Here is a 7,714-nt window from a genome sequence, read left to right as displayed (position 1 = left end):
CCGCCAGTGGAAGAAGCGCCTCAGCCACCGCCTCTGGGCTTTCTGGAGCCCCAACACGCACGCGCTTGACCTCAGGTCTTCCGTTAGCCGCCAGACTCACCCCGCCCAGAGCGACTACAGAGAAGGGTTGGGGGACGGGATCTCGCGCCCTACCCACTCTCCAGGTCTCCTCGGGCGCCTCGTCGCAAACGGGCCGGAAAGCGCGGCGGCGCAGGCGCAAGCGCAGAGAGTGGCGGCGGCGGCGGCGGCGGCGGCGGCAGCGGCGGCGGCGGCGTCGGCGGCGTCGGTGGCGGCGGCTGGCCAGTGTAAGATGGCGGCGGCAGCGGTGGCAGCGGACCAGGCGGCCCGGCCCGGAGCAGCCAGAGCAGCCGCTGGCAGGAGGATGCCCCGAAGCGGGGAGCAGGGCGCCGAGCCTCGCCGGCTCCCGGGCTTGTAACCGCCCCAGCCGGACACCCTCTGACCTGCTCGGTCCGTGTCCCGCTGCGGCCCAGCCTGCCCCCCTCTCCCCGGGCCTGTCCCCCATTTTCCCCTGCGGCCGGTCCTCCTTGTCCCAAGACTGAACCAATTTTCCCTGTGGGACCCGTTTCCCCCCTTCCTCGGCCTGCCCCCGCTTCAGTCCTCCCTGGCCAGCTGCCTTCTCTCCCTGCCGGACACCTCATTTGGGTGACCTTAATTCCCTCTCCCTGGGAACTTGGTTAGACCCTCGCCGGTGCCTGGGTCCTTTTGCGCAGCCCTGAAATGTGCAGGCCCCAATGCTGCTTCTCGCAGCAGGGCAGGGGTCAGGGCAACCCCTGGGGAAACAGCCCCAGGGTTCTGGGCGTCATTTCTTCCCAGCTTCTCGAGTCTCAGGTCCCCCTTTCACCTCACCCCCAGAACGGTCCTGTTTGGACCCCGTTAGTCGGAAAGCATCTGGTGGCTTGAATTTCTGACTCCTGTGATATGTTGCTGGAGTCTCCGTGTAAACAAACTGGCTCTGGCGTTTATCTGCATTCTCTAGGTGACTTCCTCCCTGCGCTGAGGCTTCTTGTTATTTGCGGCTTTCTTTGGGTTCCGTGTTTATTGTTGAAAGGATTCTAATTTTCCTTTTTTTTTTTTTAAATGAATTTCATGTTCCATTATGGAACTGGTTTCAGACCTGTGGCTGGCCTGGTTCTGTTTTTTTTCCTGCACCCCTGTGTACTTTTTAAAGATGTTCAGTAGTCACATAAGACAAATATTTCACTTTGGCTTTAAATAGTTAAGTGTGAGCCAGAACAGTGTGCTACAAAAAGGGGTGTTTGTATGTTCCAATGTTCCTTAGGTATGACATTTTTGCCATTTAAATTGTAACTTTTCTCAGTCCTTCAGTGAATCTACAGAGCTATTTTCTCAGGAGTCCAGCCAGGCCTTACTTCAGCCATAAAGTGGGAAGGTGAGTAGGAGTTGTAATCAATTTTTAAATCCCTGGGCTCAGGACATAAATGATCCTATCAGGCCCTGCCTTTATGCTTAGTTGCTGACCATTGTGCTCATAAACATCCTACCAGGCTTTCCCTAAAACATAGGGTGGTGTTCCTGTTTTTTTGATCCAACTCTAGTCATTATATTTGACTAACCAGAATTCCTTACACAGGTTTAATTGTCTGTGGGAGTCTTTATTTTCTGTCCTAAACTGTTGCTTTATTGCTTTTGAACAGCTCCTTTTGTGCCAAAAGTGAATATACCTACCGTGTGCTGATGCATGACTTCCTTCATTTGGTTGGTGTCTGCCCTGCATTTTACATTGTTAATAGACTGGAAATCAGTCTGCCTTTGAACTGGTTCTGCCACTGAGTCAAGTTAAATTGCTTCCCTTCTTGTGGTCTTGAATTTACCTCTTCTAAAGTCAGAAGGGAGGAACACAGAAGCCAGCTCCTCTCAAAGCTAGGGAGAGATAAGAAGATGTCTGTCTGATGCCTAAGTTCTTTGTAAACTGTTAGTGTTATATTACTTTGAGTCTCTATGATTATTATTCTTTCATTAAAGCCCTATTCCATTTCTTTATCCTGGCATGTATGTGACTGGGTTCTGAAAGTTATAGGACTTTAGAGCTCAAACTCTGACAGATCCTACCAAACAAGAAAAGCTTTGAGTAAAGGCCTGATATGACCTATTGCCTGAGAACTAGGCTAATCAAAAGTTTTGAGAAGCTTATTGCCAAGTTTGGCTTCCTAAGTTTTTTTTATCACAGTAACTCATGATGCCATCTGCTTCCTGCATTAGTGATGATAAAACCTGATAAATCCTCAGATCTTTGAGGATTAATACTTAGAGCTCTAGCATTTTGGGGAAACCAGAATATTCCTGGGTAATAGTTTAAATAATTATATATATATGTGAGTGTGTGTGTGTGTGTGTAGGTATATATATATATATATATATATATATACATATAGTGAGATAATAGATTAAAAACAAAAAAGTCTTCATGAAACATGGAGTTTTTAGTGATTGTAGGAATCATGCTGTGTGTCCATCAGTACAGTCCATTTTGGTGATTGTAGTAGGTGAAAGGAGAAAGTTTCTTTGGTGCTTTTCAGGGTACTTTGCATTTAAATGTTAAATGATGTTAGTGAGGTTTCTATATGTACCTTTTAACTTTTCTGGAAGTATAGAGTGATATGACCTGTCTAGACTATGAGCTTTATGGTAGTGAATTTGGACAGTGCAGCTGGTAGATACCAAAGTGTATTTGTATTTGTAGTAAGGGAAGGAGTGTTTTGTGAGTTTTACCTCTGGGGTTCTTGAATGTTTTTTGTGTTATGGATACCTTTGGCAAACTGGCAAAGCCTATGGACCTTTTATCATAACAATATTTTTTTTTTAAGCAATCGGGGTTAAGTAACTTGCTCAAGGTTACACGGCCAGTTATTTCTGGGTGTGGTGCTGAGTTTTCTGAGCCTGGGATTCGATCTCCAGGTTGTCCCAACACTGGAGCCAGTGCTCTTACTGGCTGAGCCACCTGGCTGCACCTAAGCAATTGGGGTTAAGTAACTTGCTCAAGGTTATACGGCCAGGTGTTTCTGGGTGGGTGCTAAGTGTCTGAGCCCGGGATTTGATCTCCAGGTCATTCTGACACTGGAGCTGGTGCTCTTATTCTCTGTGCTACCTGGCCACCCCAATAACGATGTTTTTAAATGTATAAAATAAAATTCAGAATTACAAAAGAAACCAATTATATTGAAATATAGTTGGCAGAATACTCAAAAAACAAGTTCACGGACCTTGGGTTAAAAACCCTTATCCCAGAGTGTCAGATTGGGAAATACCTAGGGTTGCTTGCCTCTGAACATGAGAGTGATAGCCAATGAGCCCTTTAATCTGCCCCTTTTATTCCAGTAGATCTAAGTAAATTATTCATCAGATAATACTTTTGTGTTCCATCAAAGGTAGAAGTTTTCCTCTGAAGTAGTGTGTTTTTTCTTTAGTTAGCTCTCACCAATCCACTTTGTGAGCAATAGGGTCCTTTGTGACCTTGGACAAGTCACTTAACCCCTTGGAGCCTCAGTTTCCTCATCTGTAAAATGAGGGTATTGACTAGATGGGCATGTAAGGGTGCTTCAGATCCTAAATCTGTAATCCAACTATTAAGCTATAAGGGTCAGGCTGAGATTAAACAGTGAATATGTGAATACTTCTGTCTGACAGCATATCAGAGCTAAATATAAGTGACATTTGATTTGTTTATTGTTTTGGTCTTCTCCCCTGCATTAGTACATATTATCAGAAGTTTACTATATTGTAATTCCTTCTCTCCTTTTCTCTTAGTGCTCCTAAATAGTATTTTCTTCTCTTCTCTAACAGAGAAAGCTTTTTTTTAAAAACACAATCCTGATAACAGGTTACATCTCCTAGAACTAGGTCATGAAATGATCTCATTTCTTTTAGAAGTAAACAGGGGACAGGAGGCCAGGAGTTCTGAGTTTATGGCTTCATCTTCGGAGAACTAGACTGGGCTGTCAAGTAGGAGGATAGCACAAGGAAAAGCAGGCTTTCCTGTCTCTTTTCTTTTGTGACCATAGCTCAGGAGAGTAGACAATGGTGTTGGAGAAACCTGGGAAAATTGATAGGCTCTGGGATGAAAACTGTTTATTTCACTCAGGCCACTGTGTAGGATAATAACTTTCAATAGCCTGGGTCTGATTTCTGTGCTAAGAGGTGAAGACACCCATACCAGATAAAAATGTCAGTTTTTTTCCTGATAGACACTTAGATATAATGGGAGCTAAAAGAAAGCATTTCTTCTGCCTCTAGTGAAAACAAGAAAGCAGGCCTGGATGTTGGGACATCAAAAACACATTTTGAAAGGAAACATGCTCTGGAAATTCAACTTGTAAGAAGTATCCTACTCTTTAGGGCTTGGCTTGCAGCAAGCTTTTCTGTTTCATACTCCTGAGGTACCTTAATACCCTCTGTTTCTCAGGACAATGTGAATATATATCACTAGATTGTTTCTGCTGTCCAAATTAATAATTCTAATTAGGGTATATGAGAAATGCCCAGATAACTATCCAGAAAGTTTGAGTCAACCCTCCTGTTGTAGAACCGTGGTGTAGTACACGAGTTAGCAGTTAGTTCCACTGTTATGTGACTCTTAAAGCCAGTTGATGCATCTCTTTGAATAAGTATGTACTTTGTATTTGTGTTCACTCACGCCATTAGCTTGCAAATATTACTGAGACCATCTCCATTTCCACCTTCTTGGTAGCTGACTGACCCTACTTCAGTCCTTTTGTCCTATGCCTTTATCTCCTCTTGATCAGGTTTTCTCTGATTTTCAAGATATCCTAATAACTTTGTATCTGGAATAATGTTCTAATGAGAGAAGACTCTAGAAATCTCTCAGGGCTTAGGACACATTTTTTACAAGGACTTTTTGAAGACAATTAGATATTTCTGTTAATTTATTATTTTGTCAGTGTGGATGTGCTTTTCACTGTAATCCTGCTATAAATTTAGTAGATAGTCTTTAGAATTACTATGGCCAAACAATTCATCATACTGTAGCCAACTTAGTGATGAGTCTCTCTGACTTTAACTGCACTGATCCTTGAAACATTAGTCAATCAAACAAAAAACATTTATTAAGCACCTACCATGTACCCAGGCACTGTGCTAAGCCCTAAGTATACAAAAAGAGCCAAAAGCCAGTCCTTGCCCTCAAGGAACTCTCAGTCTAATGGAGGAGACCACAAGCAAATAAATATGTGCAAACAAGCTATATACAGAATAAAAATGAAGTAATTAAAAGAAAGAAGATACTAGAATTAAGTAGGGTTGGGAAAGGCTTCCTGTAAAAGAGGATTAGATTTACAGTTTATTACTCAAATCTTTGTAGCTTGGGAGGACCTGCCAGAGTGAAACACTTGCATAATGACCTTAGAGAATCCACGGTCACAATTTAAGCATTAAACTTAATGTAGGATTAACTAACATAATATTTTTAAAAAATAAGAATGTGTATACCAGTATAGATCAGGTTGGTATAAAGCACCACTGATGACAGTAAAAAAAAATTAATATGTAGATTGAATCACATCACAGATGTTGAAGCTGGAAAGAACCTTAGAAATGACCTAATGAAATCCCCTTATTTTTCAGATGAAGAAACTGAGGCCCACAGAAGTGCTCATGGCCAGGACTCAAACCCACTTATTAAGATTCCAAGTACATCTTTCTTCCTACTGTGCTGACATTTCTTCCAAAAGTATCTTAAGAGCTTTACCATTCTGGGTGTAGTGGAAAGAGCCCTGGACTTGGATTCAGAAGATCTAGTTCCCAAGTCTGTCACTTAATTATGTGACCTTGGTCAAAACCCTTGACTTCTTTGAATGTGAATTTAATAAAGCCTACCAGGTTGTAAGAGTATTAACTATGAAGATGTTATGTCTGTAAAGTGCAATGGAATTATAAACCCTTATTATTGGAAAGGAGCAGAGAAGTTTGACTTTTCTTCCAAAGCTCGTTGGTGTAATATTGGTGTTATACAGTATAGGTCCTTGACATATTGACTCTGGTAGTAGATTCAACTCTCAATTATTTATTTGTAGCAGTTTTACAGATTATCCTTGTTATGCTGGGGCCTCCTCCCTACTCAACCTTCAGCCATCTAGGACCTAGGTAACAAAGATACTCAGGCCAAAGCATGGAGAAGAAAGGTTTTTTGTCTATATACAATCACATATCAATGGACTTTTTTATGTAGACCTCATAGATCAATGGGTTTGTTATTTTTTTCAGAGAGACCCTTTAGTGGTTATTTTAAATATGTCCTTCATAAGCATAGTAATTTAGTTGATTCTGTACTATTGATCTGGCTTAGGATACTTTGCTTTCCTGTTACAGTCATATTGAAAAGCCCTCTCTTGGTAACTGATTCAGGTTTTCTCTTAAGTGGGAGTAAGCAATCATTTCCTGACTTTTTAGGAGCAGTGTTGACTCTTAGGAAAATGTTAAAGTAATCTGAAGATGGACAAGTATAGAGTTTAATCAGTCTTTGTAGAAGAGAGAATTATATGTATAGCATGTTTCAGATTCTTAACCTTTAAAATTTCAAGTTGAAAAGTAATACCATGGGAACAGAAATTGGTCTCATGATTTTATTTGTATAGGGAACTCCTTGGTGAGGAAACTCCTAATTTAGGTCAGTACCTTATCTGCAACTTGGAGAGTTGCTTAGGATGTTGAGAGTGACTTTCCCAGAGTCATACATGTTCAAGGCAAGACTTGAACCTAGGTTTTCCTGTCTTTGTGACTGGTTCTCTATCCACTTCTTTTTGCTACTATTACAATGAAGGAGTATATTATTAGGTGGCTGGTGTTATAGAGAAATTTTTTAATTTTAATTTTAGAGCCAAAGAATAACAAAGATGTTTGTCATTAGTTTAGGTAGGTAACTCTGGTTTTGTTTCAACCTGAATCACCATTGTCCTTCCTTTTTATCATTTCTCTATTTCCTTATTCTCCTTTACATAGCCAGAAAGTTGCAGTGGGCCCTGCCTTTGCCAATAGGAGTTTTTCTTATATTGGTTTCGTTCCCAACCTCCTGCTTGCTGTGTTTGTTGCTGTTATTTGTGGGTGTTTTTTGACCCTTACTCAAGCGTTAGACCTTGTCCTCTAACATGACAAAGGGAGGAGTGACTTTTCTGGGTGTCCTTGGCTTTCATCTCCTTGCTTGTTTTCCCTTGAGTTCTACCTTTGAGTGGAGGCAGGGTTTTCACTCTTCATTGCCCCTAGGCTGCTGTTTCTTTGCCTGAGAGGTTTGGAAAATTATTGAAAAAAATTATTGTAACCAATTGTGTACAAAGAACTAGAGTATTAGTTCTTCAACTTCTTAGAGTTCCTTGGTAGAAACAAAATGGAAAACTTAGAAGTTATTCAGTTCAGTGAGGGAATCCGAGCATCATTATTTTAAAAAGAGTGTGTAGGCCTTCTCACAGGGGCTCCCTCTGCTCCTAGGGTTACAGTGTAGCCTGACATTACCTCTGGGACACTGTAGTTAGTGTAACAAACAATAAGTTGTAACCACTTAGGAAGAAGATTCTGAAAGAAAAGCTGGTTATTTGAACAGAGAGAGGAGGTCCTACTTAGAGAAAGGGACCTGGCTTGTGGCTTGGCTGAGGTACTGAGAAAAAAACAACTTAGCACACCACACACACACACACACACACACACACACACACACACACACACACAC

General features: G+C 41.7%; 1 protein-coding gene across 11 annotated transcripts in view; it reads left to right on the top strand.

The window, feature by feature from the left end:
• The first annotated feature begins 245 nt into the window (after positions 1-245).
• DCAF8 (DDB1 and CUL4 associated factor 8) overlaps positions 246-7,714 on the top strand; it is a 53,012-nt gene continuing 45,543 nt past the window's right edge. For 6 of the 11 annotated variants that reach the window (XM_069062884.1, XM_069062883.1, XM_069062885.1 and 3 more), the window contains exons 1-2: positions 330-468; positions 1,340-1,411. The gene's annotated coding sequence lies outside the window, so the exon portion shown is untranslated. The other 5 variants (XM_069062887.1, XM_069062881.1, XM_069062890.1 and 2 more) reach the window with 4 other exon arrangements.

This window comes from Petaurus breviceps, unplaced genomic scaffold, assembly GCF_028583685.1.
Source record: "Petaurus breviceps papuanus isolate PSGF00001 unplaced genomic scaffold, PetGlider_PUasm1.0 90510, whole genome shotgun sequence".
In the NCBI taxonomy this organism is placed as follows: domain Eukaryota; kingdom Metazoa; phylum Chordata; class Mammalia; order Diprotodontia; family Petauridae; genus Petaurus; species Petaurus breviceps.
The sequence above is the reverse complement of the archived record's forward strand: the minus strand, read 5'-3'. Positions and strand labels throughout refer to the sequence as shown.